Here is a 26846-nt window from a genome sequence, read left to right as displayed (position 1 = left end):
AATAGCCTAACAAATTAAATCTGTCTGACCAATGACCAGAAAAATTCAAATTATAGCATTTATCATCAAGTTGCTACTCTAACACGTTAAAACTCTTCCTGTGACCAAGCAAGCTCCCTCTGAGCTGTTCAGTGTCCCCTCACATTATAAACAAGTATAGGTTCATAGGTTAATTAACCTCAACTTTCCTCTTGGTTTAGGTGCATGGTAGAATGTGGATGGAAGTGATTAAGAATGAATGAATTGGTTATGGGAAGAATGTAATAGGGAATGGGATTCTTCTGTGAGCCAGCATGGATTCAAATTTCAGAGTTCAAAGTACATTTATTATTGAAGTATGCATACTTTATATACTTGCAGACAGTCACAAGATGAAGAAACCCAGTAGAAACAGAGGATATGTCAGGGGTAAGTTAGTTGTTGTTTTTTTTAAAAATGCAGAGAGCGTTTAGTGCATGGAATGGGGTGCATGTAGCAGTGGTGGAGGTGGAAACGATAGGATCTTTTAAGAGACTCCTATACTGCTACATGGAGCTTAGAAAATTAGAGGGCTATGGGTAAAGCCTAGGTAGTTCTAAGGTAGTGACGTGTTCAGCACAGCTTTGTGGGCCGAAGGGCCTGTACTGTGCTATAGGTTTTCTATGATTCTATTTTTCTAAACCATTAAAACAAAAGGTCGTTGAACAGCCAATGTGATAGGGAAAAAACGCAATCGTGCAAATAATAAAAGTAAGCAAAATCATCCAGAACTGAAGCCTGCGACAGTGAGTTCACAGCTGAATCACTCCCTGACAGTGTGCCCCTTGGTTGCAGGCCACAGCCTCAGTTCAATGCAGAGTCAAGTAAATCTCACAGAGCAGCAAGCTGAACTGGGCCATCCCTCACTTCCGGCTCAACATCCTGATCTTTTCTCTCTGTCCTGGTGCTTAAATTGTCCAGACCTCGGGTCACTCCTTGCTCGCTGACCCAGGCCTTGCCTCTCCGGCATGAGTCTTGCTGCCTTGATTTGGCCCAGAGCTGACCTTTCCAATTCAGCTCAGTGTTTAAATTGATCAAACCTGGGGTCTTTCCTCACTGTCAGAGCTAAGGGTCTAAGGTGGCCAGCTTCTCTGTCATGATCCCCACCCTCCCACACCAGATAACAATCAGTTGGTTAACCACTTACCAAATTACCAAGCTAACTACCTCAATATCTGGGCAAGGTCTTGCTAATGGAAGCCTGCCTGCTGCAATCACCTGCCAGACTTACCTAGACTAGATGTGGAAGGCCTGCCTTTCTGAACAAAGTGCTGGGTTCCAGTCGTCTGCCATGACTAGCAGTAAGAAGTTTAATAAAGAAAATTTGCAGCAGGAAACTCTCCGATTGCCCTTGATAGCTGCAAAAAATGTGCTAAGTTTTGTATTCATTTTGTTCAATTATTAAAAGTGAAGAAAAAATATTTTAAATATATATGTTTTAAAAAGTCAGCAAAAGCACTTGAAACTCCTAAATGATTTAAGTTATTAAACAAAACTGAAGTACAGGTAGTTTAAAAATCTTTACTTCCTGCTGAACTACAAATCTAATTGAAATAGATAGGACAGCAGGAACTGCATCAGGTCTCACCTGGAATGTGACATAAGAGCTGATCCTTGGCGTAACTACCTGGTATGGGGTGAAAGAGCTGAACCTTGGTATAACTATCTGCCAATCTCAGTTAATAGGTTCTCCAGCAACAAAATGTATTGACGATGTTGTTCACCAGATTCAGGGTTCATGGTTAGATTTCTTATGTACGGTTGACTCAGAATTGCCTCCATTTGTTGGCAAATTCTGGATGATCTATAAACTACCACATAACAGAAAATGATGCAAAAGCAAACCATTGAAAACCTAATCTATGCATGGAAATTGCAGGAAACAGCAGAACAGATAGCATCTGTGAAGACAGAATATTTTGATGGAGTCACACAGTACAGGATCAGGCTCAATTCATCAATGCCAACAAAGATGTCAGTCTAAGTTAGCAACCCTATATGCCTGGGTTTGTCCCATTTCAGGCAGAAAAATTAACCTTTAGAAAAGAAGGTCATCAACCTGAAACACCTCCCTCCCTAGATGGTGCATTTTTTTAAGCATTATATGCAGGAGACTGGGTGTGGAACAGGCCAGTAGTATACAAGGACCTGAACAGTTCAATATGTTCAATAGAAATTGTACACATACAGATAGATAAACATTTATCTCTCTCTGACCCCATAAAAAGTTTTTTCCTTAACTTAAATATTGTGACTTTTAAAAACAGATGGGTGGACACACATAATGATTCATTAAAAGTACAATAGTCTGGATGAGCTTAGTTCTCTTGAAGCGCTCAGTGGCATGTGGGGTGAGGGGTCTTCGACAGTCCGCCCCAACATTCCTAGTGGCCAGTGCTAATTATTTTTCTTGTGTTAAAATGCTTTAGTGGGATTCTGGTGGGATGTTCACATTCATTTATTGTTACTCTTTAGCTCAGGTTATACAGTTATTCACTTGTATGCTTGTGGGTCACTCTGACAGTAGCCGGGGTGTGTAATAATCACCTGCCCCCTCTCTATGTGACTGGTGCATGGACTGGTTGGGAACAGCTACTTCAAGACTGCAAGCTGGGCAAATGCTTCTCCTGGCCAGGGTACAGGCAGGACATGGAGTTGCTTGTGCACTGCTGTGACACCTGCACGTCCCAGAAGGGGCCAGGCCGCCAGTCTAGGGTGCCAATGCAGCAGCACATGGCGGGGGCCCCAGTATGGGTTACTGCCCCTCCCAGAAGAAGAGACAATCCCCCAAGTTTGGAAGATGTCAGAAGAGGCCAGGAGAGGTGCTCAACTGCATCTCTGATGTGGTTTACCGGGTGCAGTTACCTTGTGGCAGAAGACAGTCATACTGCACCGGGACCGGCTGGCCCCATGTTGGCCCTCGGCCACCACCAACCCAGCAAGGCTGAAGGAAGCAAGTGACACTCCTTGTGCCCTGCCTCTCACCTCACTAAACAGTGCCTCCCAGTGGGGGGGTGTGTTAGGTGGGGTGTGGCTACAGACAGTCCTCATCTCCCCAGGGAGCAGTGTCAGCCACCACCGGGACTTTTGAAGTTCGTTGTTGACTCTGGGGCTGTTGGAGATCGCTCACCTCTCAGGAGGGGGCACTGTACAGCTCTGGGGTAGCGAGGTTGACAGCCCACCCCAACATTCCTAGTGGCCAGCGCTATTTATTATTCTGGTTTTAAAATGTGATCGTGGGATTATGATGGGATGTTCACATTTATTGTTGTATCTTAGCTCGGGTTATACAGTTGTGTGTTTGTGGATCACCCTGATTGTAACCAGGGTGTGTAAAAATCACCTCCCCTGTCTGGCTCTCTCACCTTGTCTGTTTTTATGTTTATCACAATAAATAATGGCTGTTGAGTTATACAAGGTTTCTCGGCGTCAACATGGACCAAATGCTTGCCACAATAATTTAGTTCAAGTTAACCAGAGTCCAATCATATAATTCTGTTTATATATTGAGTCACATTAACAGATTCTTCAAAATGGAGCAGTGTAGTGTAGTCTTTCACACCAATACAGGAAACTAATGTTTGTTTTAGGGACCAGAGAGCTTTCTAATTCCAGGTATGAGTGCCAACAAAGTGTCAGGAAACGTAAAGGAGGCTTGACCCAAACAGAGCAGCAGAGCCAATTAAGTGGTGAGTGATAACTTTAAAAATAAACTGCAAAATAACAAGCCATGAGGGGGCACAAAACAAGAGAGAACAGATATTTAGTACAACAACACAACAAGGCAACTGAAGGCTAGAACAACTGGCTGAGGCTGGCTGGTGAACAAGGACTGTGTACGAGAGCTGAGTTTAAATAGGAGTAGGTAATGATTAGGGAATGAGTGGCAAGTGCAGGCCTGACACAAAGTACACACTTGTCCATATAATGGAACATTTCAATTGGTTTTGTGATTTCCATTAAAATCTGAAGAAATTCCTAGAGAAAATTCCAGTTAAAATGAATTACGTTTTTGTCATATACTAAATTAATTCAAATTCTATACTTTGCTGCATTCAAATAGTCTTTTACTCAGCAATCCTGTGATATTAGTTTATGAATAAATAACTTGATAAATGAGGAACCCCTATTTGAATATCCAGTTATTTTTGTTGTGTTATAGTTTAACTAATGTAAAGCAGGGGTTCCCACCCTGTTATGCTACGGACCAATGTCATTAAGCAAGGGACCCGTGGACCCCAAGTTGGGCACACCGATGTAAGGGCAACAATAACATAATGCAATCATAGGCATAAAATAATAAACATGTAAGCGATCGCAACATTATTTCAAGAAATTTGTGTCAAAACCCTGGATCAGGACTGGGTTTTGAAATGAACCATTGACAACTCCTGCAAATGCTGTTTGACCCGCTGGACTTCTTCAGCTGATTACCGATCTAAATTCCAACTTCTCCAGGCTCATGTGCCTTAATTTCATTGAGACCCTTGTATGTATAACGTTGATCTTACACCTGTCTCCATCTGAGGCTACCTGCTCAAAAACTTGGTGTCTTTTCTGAACTTGTGTTCTACCTATGTATAATATCAGCCTAACCTCAGCATAGTAGCTATTGAAACACTATGAAGTCCCAAGATAGGATCAGAAGCTAGCATTGGACCCTTTGCTTTGGTGCCATTATTTAATCATGATTGATTTTTTTTTTTCGCTCAGCCCCATTCCCCAGTCGGAGTTTGGAGTTCAGTTTCAAGGGTCTCGGCCCGAAACGTTGACAGCGCTTCTCCCTATAGATGCTGCCTGGCCTGCTGTGTTCCATCAGCATTTTGTGTGTGTTGTTGTTTGAATTTCCAGCATCTGCAGATTTCCTCATGTTTGACCTGTGGAATGTCTAGGTTTTCTCCAGATGCTCCAGTTTTCTCCCACAGTCCAAGGATGTACCAAATAGGGTAATTAGTCATTATAATTTGCCTGTGTTTAGGGTATGTTTAAATCTGGGGTGCAGGGTGGCACAGCTTGAAGGGCTGAAACGGCCTATTCTGCACCACTTCTCCAAGTAAGTAAATGAACAAATGAATAAATCATTGGCATCCTTTATTGATTCCTGATTTGACTAATCCATGCTCTCCTTACTGGACTCTCACATTGTACACTTTACACCACACCACTAATCTCTGCAGTCCATATCTCAATCTTCATCAGTTTCTAACTATCACAATGTTGATTGCTGTCAATTGAGAAGAGTTGACTTTCTATCTGAAATTGGATTATGACTACTTCCAGATTGAATTGCATCGTTCTGGAAAGTTGATGGACACTTTCACCATCAGTGTGCAAAGCCACCTCACAGTCACCTCTGTGATACATTAGTTCTCTTGGAATTCTCTTTTGAAGGGTTGACCTAAGAGGCACCAGAGCTGGGAATTCCTAGAGAGATTAAAAAAAATTCATAACACTGCAACATTTCTATTTAAAGGCACATCTTGAATTTAACCCAGTTGAGAAGAGGGAATCTAACTGATATAGGTCTAATTAATATTTTTGGGAAATTTATTTGGCTTGCAAGGCCTTATCAAACCCAAGGCATGAGCCATCATGATCCCAACCAGCAAACCCAAGCTCTCAATGTAAGTGCCTTGCTGTCCCTATCCAAGACCTCCTTGAGTGAGCTGTTTGGTTCTGCCATTCCTCTTCAGCAGCCTCCCTGTCTGCAAACAAAGAAAACATGTAATGAATAACTGGCAGCACAAAATCCCTTGCCAATCTTAATAAACACAAGGTAAACTCTTGGAATTGATTCGTAAATATGAGCATACAACTTACCAGAACTTAATGCAAAGCTGAGGAGCAAATATCTGATTTAACCTTTAGGTACTTAACTGAAAGAAAATTTGAGGCAAATAAAAAAAACATGAAATGCTGGCAGAACTCAGCAGGCCAGACAGCATCTATGGGAGGAGGTAGTGTCGATGTTTCGGGCCAAAACACTTCATCAAGAGTGAAGTAACATGTGATGGTCGAGGGGGGATAAGAAGTGGGGGGAGGGATCCAGTAGAGAGCTGGGAAGTGATAGGTTGGAGGGAAATGGGCTAGGGGGAAGGTGGAGAATTATGGGAAATCAAAGAGAAAGAAAGGTAGGGCTGGGGGGAGAGATTATAGCGAGGGGAGAAAAAGAGAGAGAAAGTGAACCAGACTAAAATAATAGATAGGGATGGGGGTAAGGGTGCGGGGCAGGGGTATCAATGGAGGTCATTGAGTTGGATGTTCATGCCAGCAGGAAGGAGGCTACCTAGGTGGGAGATAAGTTATTGCTCCATTGACCTGCGTGTGGCCTCATCTTGACGGTAGAGGAGGCCATGGACAGACATGTCGGAGTGGGAGTGGTCTGTGGAATTGAAGAGTGATCCCACCACAGGGAGATCCCACCACTGCTGGAGGACTGAGCGCCGGTGTTCGGCGAAACGGTCTCCCAGTCTGCGGCGGGTCTCCCCAATGTATAAATGGCCACATCGGGAGCACCGGATACAGTATATCACCCCAGTTGACTCGCAGGTGAAGTTGTGCCTCACCTGAAAGGACTGTCTGGGGCCTGGGATGGTGGTGAGGGAAGAAGTGTGGGGGCAGGTGTAGCACTTCTTCCGTTTGCAGGGATGAGTGCCTGGAGGGAGGTCCATGGGGAGGGATTGGGGGGATGAATGGACAAGGAAGTAGCATAGGGAGCAATCCCTGGGGAAAGCCGAGAGTGGGAGGGAAGGGAAGATGTGGTTGGTGGTGGGATCACGTAGGAGGTGGCGGAAGTTACAGAGGATTATGCGTTGGATCTGTAGGCTGGTAGGGTGATAGGTGAGGACCAGGGGGACTCTATCCCTGGTGGGCTGGTGGGGGGGATGGGGTGAGGGCAGAGGTGCGTGAAATACGGGAGATGCGATGGAGGGCAGAGTTGATAGAGGACGAAGGGAAGCCCCTTTCTTTAAAAAAGGAAGACATCTCCTTTGTCCTAGAATGAAAGGCCTCATCCTGAAAGCAGATGTGGTGGAGGCAGAAGAATTGAGAGAAAGGGATAGCATTTTTGCAGGAGACAGGGTGGGAGGAGAAATAGTCTAGGTAGCTGTGGGAGTTAGTAGGTTTGTAGTAGACGTCATTGGATAGGATGTCTCCAGAGATAGAAACAGAAAGATCTAGAAAGGGGAGGGAGGTGTCGGAAATAGACTAAGTGAACTTGAGGGCGGGGTGAAAGTTGGAGGCGAAGTTAATGAAGTTGACAAGCTCGGCATGCGTGCAGGAAGCAGCACCGATGCAGTCGTCGATATAACGCAAGAAAAGAGGAGGACAGATACCGGTATAGGCTTGGAACATAGATTGCTCCACATGGCCGACAAAAAGGCAGGCATAGCTAGGACCCATGCGGGTGCCCATGGCTAAACCTTTAGTTTGGAGGAAGTGGGAGGAGCCAAAGGAGAAATTGTTAAGGGTGAGGACTAATTCCACGAGATGGAGAATTTTAGGCAGTTTGGCAGCTTCCAGAATAAACAAACTCAATTCACTAATTTATTGTGTTGCTTCAATTAGACATCTCAATGCCCATTTCCCTTGTTCAGTAGTAACTACTGCAGTGTTGCCAATTAGCTTGAGTTAAGGCTGTATAATTGCAGAATAAGATATGACTCATAAAATAGGAGAAAATCTGCAGATGCTGGAAATCTAAGCAACACACACAAAATGCTGGAGGAACTCAGCAGACCTGGCAGCATTCATGGGAAAGAGTAGTGTTGACATTTTGAGCCAGGACTGCAAAACAAAAGAGAGAAGTCAGGGTATGAAGTGGAGGAGGGGAGGAAGAATTACATGGTAGCAGGTGACAGTGAATCCTGGATAGGGAGAGGTAAGAAAGAAAGAGACTGGTGAAAGAAATGAAGGGCAGGTGAAGGGGAAATCTGATAGGAGGGGTAGAAAACCATGGAAGAAAGAGAAATGGCAGGAGCACCGGAGAGAGGTGATAGGTAGATAAGATGAGAAAGAGAAAGAGGAATGAGGAATCATGAATGGGTGGGGCAATTCCTGGAAGTTCAAGAATTCCATGTTCATGCCATCAGGTTGGAGGCTACCCAGACAGAGTATAAAGTGTTGCTCCTCCAACCTGAGTGTGGCCACATCGTGACAGAAGAGTATGCCATGGACTGACATGTTGGAATGTGAATGGGAAGTAAAATTAAAATGGGTGGCCACAGGGAATTCCTGCTTTTTCTGGTGAATAGAGCTTAGGTGGTCAGCGAAGTGGTCTCCCAATCTATGTCAGGTCTCAATGATACACAAGACGCCGCACTGGGAACACCGGATACAGTGGTTGATCCCAACAGACTCACAGGTGAAGTGTCGCCTCACCTGGAAGGACTGTTTGGGGCCTGAATGGTAGTGAGGGAGGAGGTGTAGCGGCAGGTGTAGCATTTGTTACACTTGCAAGGGAACAGATCAATGGGGCAGGATGAATGGACAAGGCAGTCGTGTAGGGAGCCATTCCTACAGAAAGTAGGCGGGGGAGGGAAAGATGTGCTTGGTGGTGGGATCCCGTTGGAGGTGGCGGAAGTTACAGAGAATTATGAGCTTGACATGGAAGCTTGTGGGTGGTAGGTGAGGACAGGAGGAAGAGTAATATTCATGTATCAAAGGAATTTCTCAGCAGTAATATGACACGGATACTGGTTGTGGAAGACTGGAAAATCGCAATATTATTCCATTCCTTAAGAAAGAAGGCAGACAAAAAAAAGGAAATTATTAGCCTGTTGGCCTGACTTCAGTGGAGTCCATTATTAAGGAACACACTCAAATGCTGGAGGAATTCAGCAGGCTAGGCAACATCTAGGGAAAGTTGACGTTTCATGCTGAGACCCTTCAGCAGGACTGGAGGAAAAAAAAGATGAGTAGAGTTAAAAGGTGGAGGGAGGGGAGGAAGAAACACAAGGTGATAGGTAAAATTGGGAGGGGCAGGCTGAATTAAAGAGCTGAGAAGTTGATTGGTGAAAGAGATACAGGGCTGGAGAAAGGGGAATCTTATAGGAGAGGGCAGAAGGTCATGGAAGTAAGAAAAGGGGGGAGGAGCACCAGAGGGAGGCAAGAAGATAAGATGAGAGAGGGAAAAGGGGATAGGGATAGTGAAGGAAGGGGGTGTTGCATTACCAGAAATTTGAAAAATCAATGTCCATGCCATCAGATTGGAGGCTACCAAGACGGAATATAAGGTGTTGACAATATACAATAGACAATATACCAATGTCTATCCACGGCCTCCTCTACGGTCGCGATGAGGCCACACTCAGGTCAGAGGAACAACACCTTATATGCCATCTGGGTAGCCTCCAACCTGATAGCATGAATGTAGATTTGTTGAAAGTCTGTTGGAAGTGTTTAAGGAAATAACAGACAGGATAGATAAATGAGTGTCAGTGGATGATACTTACATGGATTTTCAGAAGGATTTTGATAAGGTGCCGTAAAGGAGGTTGCTAAACAAGATAAGAGCCCATGGTATTTCAGGAAAGATTCCAACATGGATAGAAGATTGGCAGACTGGGAGGAAGCAAAGTGTGGGGATAAATTGGGCATTTTTTGCTGGCTGCTGGTGACTAGTGATGTACTGCAGGGATCTGAGTTGGGACCCCTTCTTTTCACATGATGCATCAAAGATTTGGATTGATAGAATTAATAGCTTTGTCGCCAAGTCTGTGAATGATATAAAGTTAGGTAAAGGGCAGTTAGCGTTGAGGAAATGGGGTCTGCAGAAGGGCCAAGCCAAACTAGGAGAATGGGCAAAGAAATGACAGAAACAATATAGCGTGGGGAAGTATATGACCATGCACTTTGGTAGAATGAAAAAAGGCGTAGATTATTTTCTCAATGGGGAGAAAATCAGAAGTGCAAAGAGAGTTCCTAAAGGTTAACTTGCAGATTGAATCAATGGTAATGAAGGAAAGTGCAATGATTTCAAGAGGAATATACAAATGTAAAAAGGAAAATGTGATGCTGAAGCTTAAGACATTGTTCAGACTGCACTGGGAGATTTGTCAGCATGTTTCCGCCCGTTGTCCTGCAAAGATGTGCTGGCCACAGAAAAGGTCCAGATGATGTTCAAGAGAAATATACCAGGGATGAAAAGGTTTATATAAGAAAAACATTTGATGGTTCTGGGGCTGTACTTGCTGAAGTTTAGAAGGATGACAGGAACCTCATTGAAACCTTTTGAATATTGAAAGGTCTAGATAGAATGGATCCGGTAGTTGGGGAGTGTAGAACCCAATGGTCAAGCCTCAGAATAGGAAGATATCCCTTTGGAACAGTGATGTGGTGGTGTTTCTTTAGCCAGGCGGTCGTGAATCTGTGAAATTCATTGCCACAGTCAGCTGTGGAAGTGAAGTGGTCAGGTATACTTAAAGCTCAGGATGATAGGTGCTTGATTAGTCAGGGCATCAAATGTTACAGGAAGAAAGCAGGAGAATAGTCTTGAGAGGGGTAATAAATCAGCCATGATGCTATGGTGGAGGAGACTCAATGAGCTGAATAGCCCATTTCTGCTCCTATTTCTTATGATCTAATAATGTAGGTAGGCAAGATCAGTGTCAAAATACTCAAGCGTGCATAAAAATGAGAAAAAGTAAAATAAGTTGTGGTATCCCACAAATATTGTGTAATAATTTAAAAATTTGACATACAGTGCCTTGAAAAAATATTCAGCCCCCACAACTATTTTCACATTTTACTGAATTTTCTAAATATAACATATGATTTTTCTATAGGATTTTTTGTGCTAATCTACAAAACATTGATCATTATGTCATATCAGAAGGAAAAATTCCAAAACCTGTCAACAATTCACTAAAATTTAAAAAACAAGATTGCGAAGCTGAAAAATTATTCATCCCTTTTGTAATCTTTTAAATTACTGCACAAACTTTCCTCAGTAGCAATATACATTGCCTTACCAGCATGCCTAATTTATCGACATTGAAAATTGAAGGATTACCTGTTTTCAATAAATTCATTAAAATAAATACCCCCTCGCTGTGTAAGTTCCAGCAGTATGGTAGATTTTTCAACAGATGAAACCAAAATGGAGACAAAAGTGCATTCAAGACAAATCAAGGAAATGATAAAAGAGAAGCACAAAGCTGGGGAAGGGTAGAAAACCATCTTGAAGCTTAGTGCAGTCCATGATAAAAAGGTGAAAAAAATATGAAACCACAGGCAAACTGCTTAGGTCAGACTGCCCCCCCTAAACTTGTTGCCTCAGAAGGATGGCTCTTGCAAAAGAGGCTACTGTGATGCTAACATACACTGAGTGAGTTGCAAAAATCAGTGGCTGCAATGTCGTTGTAGTAAAATGACTGGTAAGGGCACTACAAATGAGATTTTATACACTGCAAATCTAAATTGTTCTTCATACTAAATTTAAAAGTTTGCAATATTTAAGAAGTTCCTTTGTACAGATGTAATTGGATATGTTTTTATGTTTCTGCTGGCTGGGAAATATGCTGTACTTGGATATATGTGTGTGTATAGATATACATACATTATATGTATATAATATGTATATAAAATATATAATATTACAAATACCTGCATCATCTCTGCATCTCTGTTAAAGAATTATTCTGTATTCTGGGGCACAACACTATTTTAATGGTTCACGCTGCTACTGTGTTTTTATAAATGACTTTCCTGTCAGCAATGACTACAGGATATTAGTGAAGAAAGCTATGATAATTTTGACCTGCTTCCAACAAATTTTGTGGAAAGTTAGCATGGGCATTTGGGATTGTTTGTTTCTTAAGAAAGTTTAAAGAGTTTGATTCATAAGCTGTACAACAAATTAATGCCAAGTTTGTTGGTCAATGCCGCTATTGACTTACACAACTCAAAAGTAAACCGATCAATCTTTAACACAAACTATCTGCACCTTTTATGAAAAAATTGGAAACTGAGGCCACACAGGTTGACAAATCCAGCTGATTCTAATTCACTTATTCCCTTGTGTAAACATGGTATAAGCAAGAGCTGCAATGAAAACTCATGAAGTCTTGCACTTAAGGTGTAAAACAGCTTAAAATGTTTAAAGCTGCATTCCAGAGTTTTCATAAACTGTGTGAATTAGTAAATTAGTTTGCTGAGTCTATATTATCAAGATAGTACAGGGACCAACCAGATGTACAGTATTTTCTCAAGCAGTCCAAGTAATTTTTTTTGATGAACCACAGCTATTAAAAGTGCTTTGATAAACTATAACTGGGTCATAAATTAGGTTGTGTGCTCTTTAGTGCAATCATTCAAATTCACTTAGTTAAGGATTTTTATACAGAGTATGTTGAAATGTTCACCCTGCATTAAGTGCTCAAATATACTGATTTACTTTATCAAAGTTGTTGAGACATAAAACTATACTCAAAAATGTTCAGACATTTAGCAAATGGTTTTCTTAAACTCAGTACTTCACCATGACACACTTTACAATAATAAAAGTTTTTTTTTAAATGAGGTTACTATTAAAATAGAGGAAACACAGTGACACAATTACTGATGTAAAAGTCTAACAAACACAAAAAATAATCTTTGAATCCATCTTAGAGGGATAAATAAAACCATAAGACTATAAGACATAGGAACAGAAATAGGCCATTCAGCCCATCAAGGATGCTTTGCCATTTCATCATGGCTGATCCCAGATGCCACTCAACCCCATACACCTGCCTTCTTGCCATGTCCTTTGATGCACTGACCGATCAGGAAATGATCAACTTCCACTTTAAATATACCCATGGACTTGCCTCTACCACAGTCTGTGACAGAGCATTCCACAAATTCACTACTCTGTGGCTAAAAAAATGAAATTCCTCATTACTTCTGTTCCAAAAGATTGTCCCTCAATTTTGAAGCTGTGCCCTCTAGTTCTGGATACCCCACCATAGAAAACATCCTCTCCACGTACACCCTATCTATTCTTTTAAGCATTTGGTGGGTTTCCATGTGATCCAGTGAGTACAGACCCTAAGCTGCCAAACGCTCCTCATAAGTTAACCCCTTCATTCCCTGAATCATCCTTGTGAACCTCCTCTGGACTCCCTCCAATGACAGCACATCCATTCTGAGATATAGGGCCCAAAACTGTTGACGGTACAAGGCATGATTGATACGTTTGTAGCCTAAGGTACAAGGAATCAATTTTAGAAAACCTAGCACATTTATTTTTCTACATAGTTCCCTCTTACACTTACACACTTAGTCCAGCGGTCAAGGTGCATACAGCAGGGGTGATTGATAAGTTTGTGGACTAAGGAGAAGAGTTATTAATTTCAAACTTTCTGCATAATCTCTCAGAGTTGAACTGCACGTGCATGTAATGACAGCTGTATAACTCATCTCCTTCACGAACTTATAACATATAACCATATAACAATAACAGCATGGAAACAGGCCATCTCAGCCCTTCTAGTCCATGCTGAAAGCCTATTCTCTCCTAGTCCCGCTGGCCCGCACTCAGCCCATAACCCTCCATTCTTTTCCTGTCCATATACCTATCCGATTTTACTATAAATGACAATACCGAACCTGCCTCTCCCACTTCTACTAGACGCTTGTTCCACACAGCTACCACTCTCTGAGTAAAGAAATTCCCTCTCGTGTTACCCTTAAACTTTTGCCCCCTAACTCTCAACTCATGTCCTCTTTTTTGAATCTCCCCTACTCTCAATGGAAAAAAGCCTATCCACATCAACTCTATCTATCCCCCTCATTATTTTAAATACCTCTATCAAGTCCCCCTTCAACCTTCTATGCTCCAAAGAATAAAGACCTAACTTGTTCAACCTTTCCCTGTAACTTAGGTGCTGAAACCCAGGTAACATTCTAGTAAATCTTCTCTGTACTCTCTCTATTTTGTTGATATCTTTCCTATAATTTGGTGACCAGAATTGTACACAATCCTCCAAATTCGACCTTACCAATGCCTTGTACAATTTTAACATTACATCCCAACTCCTATACTCAACGCTCTGATTTATAAAGGCCAGCATACCAAAAGCTTTCTTCACCACCCTATCCATATGAGATTCCACCTTCAGGGAACTGTGCATCATTATTCCTAGATCACTCTGTTCTACTGCATTCCTCAATGCCCTACCATTTACCATGTATGTCCTATTTGGATTATTCCTACCAAAATGTAGCACCTCACACTTATCAGCATTAAACTCTATGGGCCATCGTTCAGCTCACTCTTCTAACTGGCCTAAATCTCTCTGCAAACCTTGAAAACCTACTTCATTATCCACAACACCACCTACCTTATTCTTATCTGCGTACTTACTAATCCAATTTACCACCCCATCATCCAGACCATAAATCTATATGACAAACAACATTGGACCCAGTACAGATCCCTGAAGCACACCACTAGTCACTGGCCTCCAACGTGACAAACAGTTATCCACCACTGCTCTCTGGCATCTCCCATCCAGCCACTGTTGAATCCATTTTACTACTTCAATATTAATACCTAATGATTGAACCTTCCTAACTAACCTTCCGTGCAGAATCTTGTCAAAGGCCTTATTGAAGTCCATATAGACAACATCCACTGCTTTACCCTTGTCAACTTTCCTCGTAAACTCTACAAAAAATTCAATATTATTTGTAAAACCTGACCTTCCACACACAAATCTATGTTGACTGTTTCTAATCAGACACTGTCTATCCAGATAAGTATATATACCATCTCCAAAAATACTTTCCATTAATTTACCCTCCACTGACGTCAAACTGACAGGCCTATAATTGCTAGGTTTATTTTTAGAACCCTTTTTAAACAATGGAACCACATGAGCAATATACCAATCCTCTGGCACCATCCCCGTTTCTAATGACATCTGAAGTATTTCTGTCAGATCCCCTGCTATTTCCACAGTAACTTCCCTCAAGGTCCTAGGGAATATCCTGTCAGGACCCGGAGATTTATCCATTTGTATATTCCTTAAAAGTGCCAGTACTTCCTCCTCTTTAATTGTCATAGTTTCCATAACTTCCCTACTTGTTTCCCTTACCTCACAGAATTCAATATCCTTCTCTTTAGTGAATACCGAAGAAAAGAAATTGTTCAAAATCTCCCCCATTTCTTTCGGCTCCACACATAGCTTTCCAGTCTGATTCTCTAAGGGACTAATTTTATTCCTCACTATCCTTTTGCTATTAATATAACTGTAGAAACTCTTTGGATTTATTTTCACCTTACTTATATATAACCATATAACAATTACAGCACCGAAACAGGCCATCTCGGCCCTTCTAGTCCATGCTGATGCTTACACTCACCTAGTCCCACTGGCCCGCACTCAGTTCATAACCCTCTGTTCCTTTCCTGTCCATATACCTATCCAATTTTACTTTAAATGACAATACTGAACCTGCCTCTACCACTTCTACTGGAAGTTCATTCCACACAGCTACCACTCTCTGAGTAAAGAAATTCCCCCTCATGTTACCCTTAAACTTTTGTCCCCTAACTCTCAAATCATGTCCTCTTGTTTGATCTCCCCTACTCTCAATGGAAAAAAGCCTATCCATGTCAACTCTAGCTATCCCCCTCATTATTTTAAATACCTCTGTCAAATCCCCCCTCAACCTTCTACGCTCCAAAGAATAAAGACCTAACTTGTTCAGCCTTTCCCTGTAACTTAGGTGCTAAAACCCAGGTAACATTCTAGTAAATCTTCTCTGTACTCTCTCTATTTTGTTGATATCTTTCCTATAATTCGGTGACAGGAACTGTACACAATACTCCAAATTCAGCCTTACCAATGCATTGTACAATTTTAACATTACATAATGCTCTGATTTATAAAGGCCAGCATACCAAAAGCTTTCTTCACCACCAGATCCAAATGAGATTCCACCTTCAGGGAACTATGCACCATTATTCCTAGATCACTCTGTCCTACTGCATTCTTCAATGCTCTACCATTTACCATGTATGTCCTGTTTGGATTATTCCTACCAAAATGTAGCACCTCACACTTATCAACATTAAACTCCAACTGCCATCATTCAGCCCACTCTTCTAACTGGCCTAAATCTCTCTGCAAGCTTTGAAAACCTACTTGCAGAGAGATTGCAGAGAGATGCCAAAGCCACCTCGAATTGTCTTTTAGCTTTTCTAATTTCTTTCTTAAGATTCTTCTTCCATTCTTTATATTCCTTGAGCACCTCATTTACTCCATGCTGCCTATATTTATTGTAGATATCTCTCTTTTTCCTAACCAAGTTTCCAATATCCCTTGAAAACCATGACTCTCTCAAACTTTTAACCTTTTACATCCATCCCTTTTACAGCATGGGATTTCCAGTCTATGTGTGGAAAATTAAAATCACCCACAATCACAACCCTGTGCCTACTACAAATATCTGCTATCTCTTTGCAAATTTGCTCCTCCAATTCTCGCTCCCCATTAGATGGTCTATAATACACCCCTGTAAGTGTTACTACACCTTCCCCATTCCTCAATTCCACCCAAATAGTCTCCTTAGATGAACCCTTTAATCTATCCTGCCAGAGCACCGCTGTAATATTTTCTCTGACAAGCAACACAACACCTCCCCCTCTTGCCCCTCTGATTCTACCACACCTGAAGCAACGAAATCCAGGAATATTTAGTTGCCAATCACACCCCTCCTGCAACCATGTTTCACTAATAGCTACAACATCATATTCCCAGGCATCAATTCATGGTCTAAGCTCATCCACCTTTCTTACAATGCTCCTAGCATTAAAGTAAATGCATTTAAGAAATATTCCACCTCTTCCTCTCTGTTTATCTCTAACAGTACAAAAAACTTTACTGTCTTCTTTCTCTTCCTTCTCCATACATCTGTTCCTACACTCTGGTTCCCCTTCCCCCTCATATCTAGTTTAAATCCACTGGAGCCTCTCTAGCAAACCTACCTGCAAGAATATTTGTCCCCCTCCAGTTCAGATGTAAACAGTCCTGCCAGATCAGGTCCCACCTTCCCTGGAAAACTGCCCAATTATCTATAAATCTGAAGCTCTCCCTCCTGCACCATGTCTTCAGCCATGTGTTGATCTGCACTATCTTACTATTTCTAAACCCACCTGCACGTGGCACTGGTAGCAATCCTGAGATTGCTATCCTGGAGGTCCTGTCCTTTAACTTGGCACCTAGTTCCCTAAACTCACCTTTCAGGACCTCCTCACTCTTCCTACCCACGTCATTGGTCCATACATAGACCACGACATCCAGCTGCTCACCCTCCCTCTTGAGAATACAGATAACTCGATCCTGATATCGTGGACCCTGGCACCAGGGAGGCAACAGACCATCCGGGATTCTCGATCTCTTCCACAGAACCTCCTATCTGTCCCCCGAACTATTGAATCCCCTATCACTACTGCTCTCCTCTTTTCCCTCCTTCCTTTCTGAGCTGAGGGTCCAGTCTCGGTGCCAGAGATGCAACCACTGCAACTTGTCCCTGGTAGGTCGTCCCCACCAACAGTATCCAAAGCGGTATACTTATTGTTGATGGGAACGGCCACAGGGGTGCTCTGCTCTTCCTGTCTATTCCCCTTCCCTCTCCTGACAGACATCCAGCTACCTGTCTCCTGACTCCTAGGGGTGACTATCTCCCTGAACCTCCTGTCTATTTCTGCCTCTGCCTCCTGAATGATCCAAAGTTCATCCAGCTCCAGTTCCAGTTCCCTGACTTGGTTTGTCAGGAGCTGCAGCTGGATGCACCTTTCGCAGGTGTAGTCATCAGGGACAGCTGTGTTCACCCTGACTTCCCACATACTGCAAATGGAGCACTCAACTGCCCTAACTACTGCCTCCATTACCTACTCCTAAGCCAATTAGATTAATTAAAGGAGCTTACCTGGTCTTACCTCTCCTGGCTCATCCTTAGCCTCTGCTTGCTTTTTAATTTCCCCCGCTGATCTCAGAGGCCGACCTTCATGAGCTTGCGCAGTCGTGCGCTGTTCGCCTCTGCCTATTCTCGCCAAAGCCTGATTGAGCCAAAGCCATCCCACTTTGCCTCAGTCCATTCCAACGATGGCCATTATGATGATGGCCGCTGTATATGGCGGTCTTTCTTTTAAACCTTTGGCGCGCTACATCACGTGCCTGCGCAGTCTAGCCTCTTTGCCCCGATCAGTTAAAAAAAGCTTCTCTCTGCGTTTCTTTTACCTCTTCCCTCTCCACCTCTTGCTTCAATTTAAATCTTATCAATCACACCTGCTGTGGACCACTTTCTGGAGGTCCAAGACGCCAACTTCTACAAAGAGATCCATATGCTCTACGACCACTGGACTAAGTGTGTAAGTATAGGAGGGGACTATGTTGAAAAATAAATGTGCTAGCTTTTTAAAAATTGACTCCTTCTACCTTACGCCACAAACTTATCAATCACCCTTCATAATCTAAGTATGGGCTGACTAGTGTCTTATAAAGGCTCAGCATTATCTCCTTGCTTTTATATTCTAATCCCCTTGAGATAAATGCCAACATTGCATTTGCCTTCTTTCCCACAGACTCAACCTGTGAATTAACCTTCTGGGAGGCTTGCATGAGACCCTACAGAGGACAGAGAACAGTAATAGTCACTGGGAGGATCACCGGGGTCTCCCTCTCGTTATTTGTGAAATTGATTAGGAAGGTTGTTTACAAAGGGCCTGAAGCATTGCTGAGGATCCTCACCAGAGCCTCGTTGACCCACTGATATCAATAAAGGAAAAAGGTACAGGAGCACCGGGACTAGGACCACCAGACTGGGTAATGCCTTCTTCCCTTGGCCTGTGAGACCAATGAGTTCCTTGCCAGCACTGAGGTCTCGTCACTCGAACTGCATGCTGTTTATTGTGTTACACACAACACGTACTCGGAATTATACCTTAAAAACCTTTTTATAGTAATATTATGTCTTATGTGCTGTGTGTGATATACATTTTGTGGATGCTTGTGTTCCAAAGGAATTTTCTCTCATTCGGCTTTACATATGTACAGCCAGATGACAATAAACTTGAATTTGAACTTGAACTTGAAAAATTCTATAGGGACATTAGGAGTAAAAGGCTAACTAGGACGAGAATAGGTTTACTTAGCGATCAGAGTTTTCATCCCTGTGTGGAGCCGCAGGAGGTAGACAAGGTTTTTAGTAAATACTTTCAACTCTATTTATTTTGGACAAGAAAATGGAAACTAGTAAGTTCAGGAAAAAGAAAAGTGATGTCCAAAGACATCAACATTATGAAAGAGACATGCCAGCAGTTTGAAGTGTGTGTTTAAGGCAGATTCGATAGATTCTTGATTAGCCAAGGAATGAAAGGATAAGGAAAGAAGGCAGGAGATTGGGGCTGAAAGGAAAATTGGATCAGCCATGATGAACTGGCTGAGCAGACTTGATGGACCAAATGGCTCAATTCTGATCCTAATGGTCTTATAAAGCTGAGGGATCCCAATGCTTGACTAAATGTATCCTAGGACTTTGTTGGAAACAAGAGAGAAAAAATTGCTGAGCCTCTGGCAAAGGTGTCTGTGTTGTCATGAACAATGTGTGACATATTGGAAGTCTGGAAGAAGATGGATAACTACCATTGTGTCTTTATTTTAAAAGGGCTGCAAGGATGGGCAAGTGACCACAGGCCAATGAGTCCAACATCAGTGGTGAAACATTTATTGATGGGGATTCTGAAGGCCAGGATTTATTTGCATTTGGAAAGACAAGGATTGATTAGAGATAGCTTAGTTTTGTGCTTGGGAAATAGTGCCACACAAATTTAGTAGAGTTTTTTTTAAAGAGGCCCTCAAGAGGATACATCTGAGCAAGGCAGCATATGTTTTCCACATGGATCTTAGTACGACTTTTGCAAAGGTCCCACCCAGTAGGCTAAACCCTAAGGTAAGATCACAAAGGATCCAAGGTGTCCCAGCCGATGGGGAGAAAATTGGCTTTGAAAATTGAATGGATGAGAAGGTGATTGTTTTCATATTGGAGGCCTGTGACAAGTGATGTACCATGAGGATTAATGCTGGATCATTGTTTTTTAATCAATTTGAGCAATTTGGATATATGTCGGTGACATAATAGCAAATTTGCAGCTGACACCAACATTGGATGGAAGCAGGTTTTCTAAAGTTACAGGAAGATATGCATCAACTAGGAAAATTAGCAGAAGAATTTTAATTCCTACAAGCAGATGTTGGGAAGTTAAACCAGAAGAGAATGAATGTCAAGGTTTTGGGGAGTATTTTGGATCAGAGAGATTAAATGCTGCAAGTACATGGTCCCCAGAAATAATGACACAGGCAAACAAAGTGATGAAAAAGCATTTGGCATCCTTGCCTTTAACAAACGAGGCATTCAGTATAAAAGTTTTGCAGTTGTACATGACGTCTGTGAGATTGCAGCTGAAATATTGTGTGCACCATACCACAGGAAGAATGTGATTAAGCTGGAGAGTGTGTAGAAAAGATTCATAGCAATGTTGCCAGGACAGGACAATTTGAGTTATAAAAAAAGACTGAACAGGTTTTCTCTGGGGGGTGAGGGATGACTTTATAGATTTTTTTCAAAGTCAAGAAGGGCATAGTTAAGATAAAAGTTCAGAATCATCTTTTTCGAGCATAAGGGAATCAAAATTAAGAGGGTATGGATTTTATGTAAGAAGGAACAGACTTCTGAGATCTGAGGGTCAAGCATTACCACCCAGAGGGTGATAGGTATGTGAAATGAGTTGCAACAAGAAACAGCAGAGGTAGGTACAATTACTATATTGAAAGACAGATTTATAGATACTGTAGGAAAGGTTTGGAGAGATATGGGCTGAAACTGCATGCAAATAGGGCTAGATCAGGTAGGCTGTATAACTCTATGACTATGTCCTGGAGGCACCATTGCCCTGAGTATTTTGCAAGGCAGCACAGCCTGTGAATCTTGAATAGCCCTCATGCTGTAGATTCCAAGGTTCCAATGGCAGCTTACAATATTTCTGCTTTAAAATTTAAAGTAACAGTGGAAGTGACTTTGGCATGAAGATTGCCACAAGTTGGTGATGACCTAAACTTAGTCATCTTCATATACAGCTAGCTTTTATATTTCAAAGCATGTCATAAATTTGAATGATTGCTTTTTTCTGATAATGACTCAAACCAGTTGGTTTTACATCAGTCCCTAAATAATTTGTGACAATATAAAATTTATGAATGTAAGCTGGGTGCAAAGTCTCAGTTCCAAAACAAGAGGAATCAGAGAATTTTAAATCATTTGGTTCAGCTTTCAGTGAAATTCCCCTCTGGAGACACTGTATCATTTACTGTAACTGGAGAGTTTGACAAAGTCAAACACCTTAATCGCAAAGCTGCAAAATCTGAGTGCCGTGTTGTGTGAGTGGCAAAAGTTACTTTTTTAAATATGCTTTCTTTTAATCCCATTATGTTCTTCCATTGCAATGTCTTGTAATTATTTCCTATAGTGCAGGCTGGAAGTTTCAGGTTGGAAGTAAAAAGTTCAAGAAAACCTCTGATTTGGCACAGAAGAAATAAATTCTCCATTGACCAATCTTGATGTAACCAAGTCAATGAATGCAGCATGGTTCACCTGGTTTATTTGAGGAGACAACAGACTATGCATGTTAGAAATCTGAATCAACAAACACACAATTATGGAGGAACTCAGTAGATCTATAGAGTTCAGTAAAGCCTTTGATAAGGTTCCACGTGGTAGGCTACTGTGGAAGGTTAGGTTGTATGTAATCCAGGAAGATCTGGCTAATTGGATACACAATTGGTTTAATGGTAGAACGCAGAGGGGGATAATAGAAGTTTGTTTCTCTGACTGGAGGCCTGTGACTACCTCAGGTATTAGTCCTGAGTCCATTGTTGCTTGTCATCTATATCAATGATTGGATAAGAATGGACAGGGTTTACAGATGACACTAAAACAGGTGGCCTAGTGGACAATGAAGCACATTGTCAGAAGTAACAGGGGATCTTGATCAGCTGAACAAATAGCTGAGAAATGGCAAATGGAGTTTAATTCAAATATATGTGAGATATTGCATTTTGAAAAAAAAATCTAATCTAGGTAGAACTTTCACAGTGAATGGCCAGGCCCTGTGGAGTATTGTAGGACAGATGGACAAGTACATGGTTCCCAGAAAGTGGAATTACAGATAGACAGAGTGGTGAAGAAGGATGTTTGCATTCTGGTCTTCATAAGTCAAGGCTTTGAATATAATAGTTGGAAAATCATGTTGCAATTGTATAGAACATTGGTGAAGCTGCACGTGGAATACTGTGTTAAATTTTGGGCACCTGTGATAGGAAAGATTTTATTAAACTGGGAAAAGTACAGTGGTGCTGAGTCTTCCTGAGAGACAGGAAGAATTTGCTCAGGTTAGGAGTTTATTCTCTTGGGGTATAGAAAAATGAGAGGTGATCTTATAGAGGTTTATAACATCATAAGGAGCATTGACAGGGTGAATGTATTCAATTTTTTTGCTGGGATACTGAATCAAAAACTAAAGGGCAAAGGCTTAAGGTGAAATGGGAAAGATTTAGCTGGACCTTTAGGGGCAACCTTTTTGTACAAATGGTCGTATGTTTGTGCAATTAGCTGCCAGAGGAAGTGATTGATGCTGGTAAAATAACAATTTTTTAAAAAGATAATTGGGCAGGTACATGGATTAGAAAAGTTTCAAAGGTTATGAGCCAAACTCTGGCAAATGGAACTGGATTGAATGGAGCATCTTGGTCTACATGAATCACCTGGGCCAAAGGCTCTTTGTGTGATATGATTATATCTGTTCAGACTGAAGAAACTGATGAAAGGAAGCAACATCAGGGACTTTCCACAACTGAAAGTGGTGTTCCTCACAATTTACTGTTTAAAAGTCAAATGGACATTATTAAACGATAGCTCACATCAAATAAAGTCAAAGCAGATTATAAGCCAAGTAGCCAAACCAACAAACAAAATTATCCATTTCATCCATGATGCAATCACAAGTTAGATGCTAGACAGTTCATATTGGCAACAAATCTCCTGTAATGGTTATTATTCTGTAGCTTTATTGAGTATGCCCACAAGAAATTGAATCTCAGGGTTGTATATGGAGAAATATATATAAATGATAATAAATTTACTTTGAACTTTGAAATCCAAATGTATTTGGCCGTGACTTCATAGTCTGGAGGCAAATTTCCAAGATGAACTTTCCTTCATATTGATCACATCCATTTCTTATATTATCAGTTGTTCTCCTGCCTCAGGAATTACAGTTTTCATATGAGTACAAGTGAAATGAAAAGTAATTTATTCAGAAAGTGGTGCATATATTGTATACAAGATAATAACCTGCCTACTTGTGCTGAACAGAGATTCCGGGAATATGGAAATGTCCAGAAAAACAGGCTGTGTCAGTGAATGAGGATGCCAATCTAATTCACTAAAATTAACTACAAAAAGCTTCAGAAAATGTTAAGTTTAAGAATCCATATGATTAGTAGAATATATTCTTGGGCATTGCAGCCATATACTCAACAATATATAAACCATTACATTTCAAGGCATATTTGATTCTCTTTGCCTAACTTACAAATTTCAAAATGGATTTATTAAAAACATTGTTACTAATTTATTTTACAAATACTCTTTTATCCAGCCAACATTTATTTTGTCTGTTCTAATTAACCAGGCCTTCACTTTCATAAAATGAAGCAGCTAAAATGATTTTGGGTTCAAGTATAAAAGCAGAAATCGAATAAAACTTGCATTGTACGAAAAGGGTGAACTTCATTTCTTGCTATTTGGAATATGTTAATCAAACTTATCACCTGTTTCTATAGTCCAAAAACCTTCATGATAACTGCAATTTTTGTAAACCACTTGATGAAATGTTTTCTGTAAGATACAAACAGGACTTTATCGTCATTCTTTACTAATTCTGTTATATCTTCAAAAAAATTCTTTCATTTCTTTAGGCTGGTCTTTCATAAGTATGTGATGGCTCAGCATTATTGCCTTTAGGCTTTTCCAATGTGTCTGAGCTATTTCCTTTACAATAAACTCCAAAGCTTTTCCTGCCATTAACATCAAGCTAATAGAACTGTAATTCCCAGTTTCATATTACAGATCTCCTTTCTCCTACAAACTGGAGAGCTGGAAGTTTTTCAAACATCTGGCAGAAGACCTGCATTTAACGAGCTGCAGAAATTTTGAAGTAGAATTCTTCTATCGTCCTTTCTTATGTGTTTCTCGGCACACTTCATCCGATTCAGTGCATCATTAGCAGATAAAAATCTCCAAATATTTTAGTGACAATATCAATAGATATTGATACTTTTCAGCATAACAATCTCCTGCACCTTAAGCAAGCAGATATCACAGGGTTTTGTTCTTCATTTACCCTAATGTCCAAATAGAATAGTTAATAATGTTGTTAAGAATTCAGCAATTTTGTTTCTTTATTTTTTAAGTATGGTAAAGTCAAAATTTAATTCCATCCAAAATTTTTCTCCATTAACAATGATCACTTTTTAATCAATTTATTTCATTTTTGACCTCCTTGTAATAGTACTATGTGAAAGTCTTCGGCACATATTTAGCAAGGGTGCCGAAGATTATCATAGTCCGGTCCGTGTACCAGGGTATATGTGCTATTGTAGAGACAGAAATATGAGAAGAGGGGGTGGGGTGGCCCAGTTGGTGAGGAATGAGATTCAGTCCTTAGCAAGGGGTGACTTAGGAACAGGGGAAGTAGAGTCTGTGTGGATTGAGCTGAGGAACAGTAAAGGTAAAAAGACCCTAATGGGTGTTGTGTACAGGCCCCCAAACAGTAGCGTGGATATTGGGTACAAGTTGATTAGGGAGTTAACATTGGCATGTGCTAAAGGTAATGCAGTCATTATGGGAGATTTCAACATGTAGGTGAACTGGGAGAATCAGGTAGGTGCTGGACCCCAGGATAGGGAGTTTGTGGAGTGTCTAAGGGATGTATTTTTGGAACAGCTTGTGCTTGAGCCAACCAGGAACGAGGCTATTTTGGACTTGGTGATGTGTAATGAACAGGAATTGATAAGTGATCTTGAAGTAAAGGAGCCATTAGGAAGTAGTGATCATAACATGATAAGTTTTTATCTACAATTTGAGAGGGATAAGGGTAGATCAGAGGTGTCAGTGTTGCAATTAAATAAAGGAGACTACGGAGCCATGAGGGATGAGCTGGCCAAAGTTAAATGGGCGGATGCCTTGGCAGGAAAGACAGTGGATCAGCAGTGGCAGATATTCTTGGGGATAATACAAAAGATACAAAAGCAGTTCATTCCAATGAGAAGGAAGGATTCAAAGAGGGGAAAGGGGCCACAGTGGTTGACAAAGGAAGTCAGAGATTGTATAGCATTAAAGAAAAAGAAGTATGACAGGGCTAAGATGAGTGGGAATACAGATGATTGGGAAAGTTTTAAGGAACAGCAGATCTTAACTAAAAAAGCAATACGGAGAGAAAAAATCAGGTATGAGCTCAGTCTAGCCAGGAATATAAAAGGGGATAGCAAAAGCTTTTTTAGCTATGTGAAGAGAAAGAAGATAGTTAAGAACAATGTTGGCCCCTTGAAGAATGAATTGGGAGAAATTGTTATGGGAAACAGGGAAATGGCAACAGAATTTAATGCGTACTTTAGATCTGTCTTCACCAGGGAGGACACAAGCAATCTCCCAGATGTATGGATGGGCCAGGGTCATAAGATATCAGAGGAATTGAGACAGATTGACATTAGGAAAGAAACTGTGATGAGTAGACTGGTAGGACTGAAGGCTAATAAATCCCCTGGTCCAGATGGTCTGCATCTGAGGGTTCTAAAAGAGGTGGCTCAGGAAATTGCGGATGCATTGGTAATCATTTTCCAATGTTCCTTAGATTCAGGATCAGTTCCTGAAGATTGGAGAGTGGCTAATGTTATCCCACTTTTCAAGAAGGGAGGGAAGGAGAAAACGGAGAACTATTGCCCTGTTAGCCTAACGTCAGTCGTGGGGAAGATGCTTGAGTCCATTATTAAGGACGAAATAGTGGCATATCTTGATGGCAGTAATAGGATTAAGCCGAGCCAACATGGATTTACCAAGGGCAAATCATGCTTGACTAATCTGTTGGAGTTTTTTGAGGGTGTAACAAGGATATTAGATGAGGGTAAGCCAGTGGATGTTGTGTACCTAGATTTTCAGAAGGCATTCGATAAGGTGCCACATAGGAGATTGGTGAGTAAAATCAGAGCTCATGGCATTGGGGGCAGGGTTTCAACATGGATAGAAAACTGGTTGGCAGATAGAAAGCAAAGGGTAGCAGTAAATGGGTGTTTCTCGGACTGGCTGGAGGTGACTAGTGGGGTACCACTGGGCTCTGTATTGGGACCGCAGCTCTTTACGATTTATGTCAACGATTTAGATGAGGGCATTAAAAACTATATCAGCAAGTTTGCTGACGATACTAAACTGGGTGGCAGTGTGACATGCGAAGAGGACGTTAGGAGAATACAGGGAGACTTGGATAGGCTGGGTGAGTGGGCAGATACTTGGCAGATGTCATTCAATGTGAATAAATGTGAAGTTATCCACTTTGGAAGCAGGAACAAGAGGGCAGAGTATTGTCTGAACGGTGTAGAGTTAGGTAAGGGAGAAATGCAGAGACCTAGGAGTCCTCGTTCATCAGTCGATGAAGGTGAATGAGCAAGTGCAACAGGCAGTGAAGAGGGCAAATGGAATGTTGGCCTTCATTACAAGGGAAATTGAGT

The 26846-nt window shown here is 41.4% G+C and overlaps 1 long non-coding RNA gene across 2 annotated transcripts in view; it reads right to left on the bottom strand.

Moving 5' to 3' along the window:
* Positions 1-1114: 1114 nt before the first annotated feature.
* LOC132391492 (uncharacterized) overlaps positions 1115-26846 on the bottom strand; it is a 267485-nt gene continuing 241753 nt past the window's right edge. For both annotated transcript variants that reach the window (XR_009511247.1, XR_009511248.1), the window contains one exon: positions 1115-5723. This is a non-coding gene — a long non-coding RNA (uncharacterized LOC132391492). The remainder of the gene's footprint in view (positions 5724-26846) is intronic.

The sequence above is a fragment of the Hypanus sabinus genome, chromosome 3 (genome assembly GCF_030144855.1).
Source record: "Hypanus sabinus isolate sHypSab1 chromosome 3, sHypSab1.hap1, whole genome shotgun sequence".
In the NCBI taxonomy this organism is placed as follows: Eukaryota; Metazoa; Chordata; class Chondrichthyes; order Myliobatiformes; family Dasyatidae; genus Hypanus; species Hypanus sabinus.
This window is presented reverse-complemented; position numbering and strand designations above follow the sequence as displayed.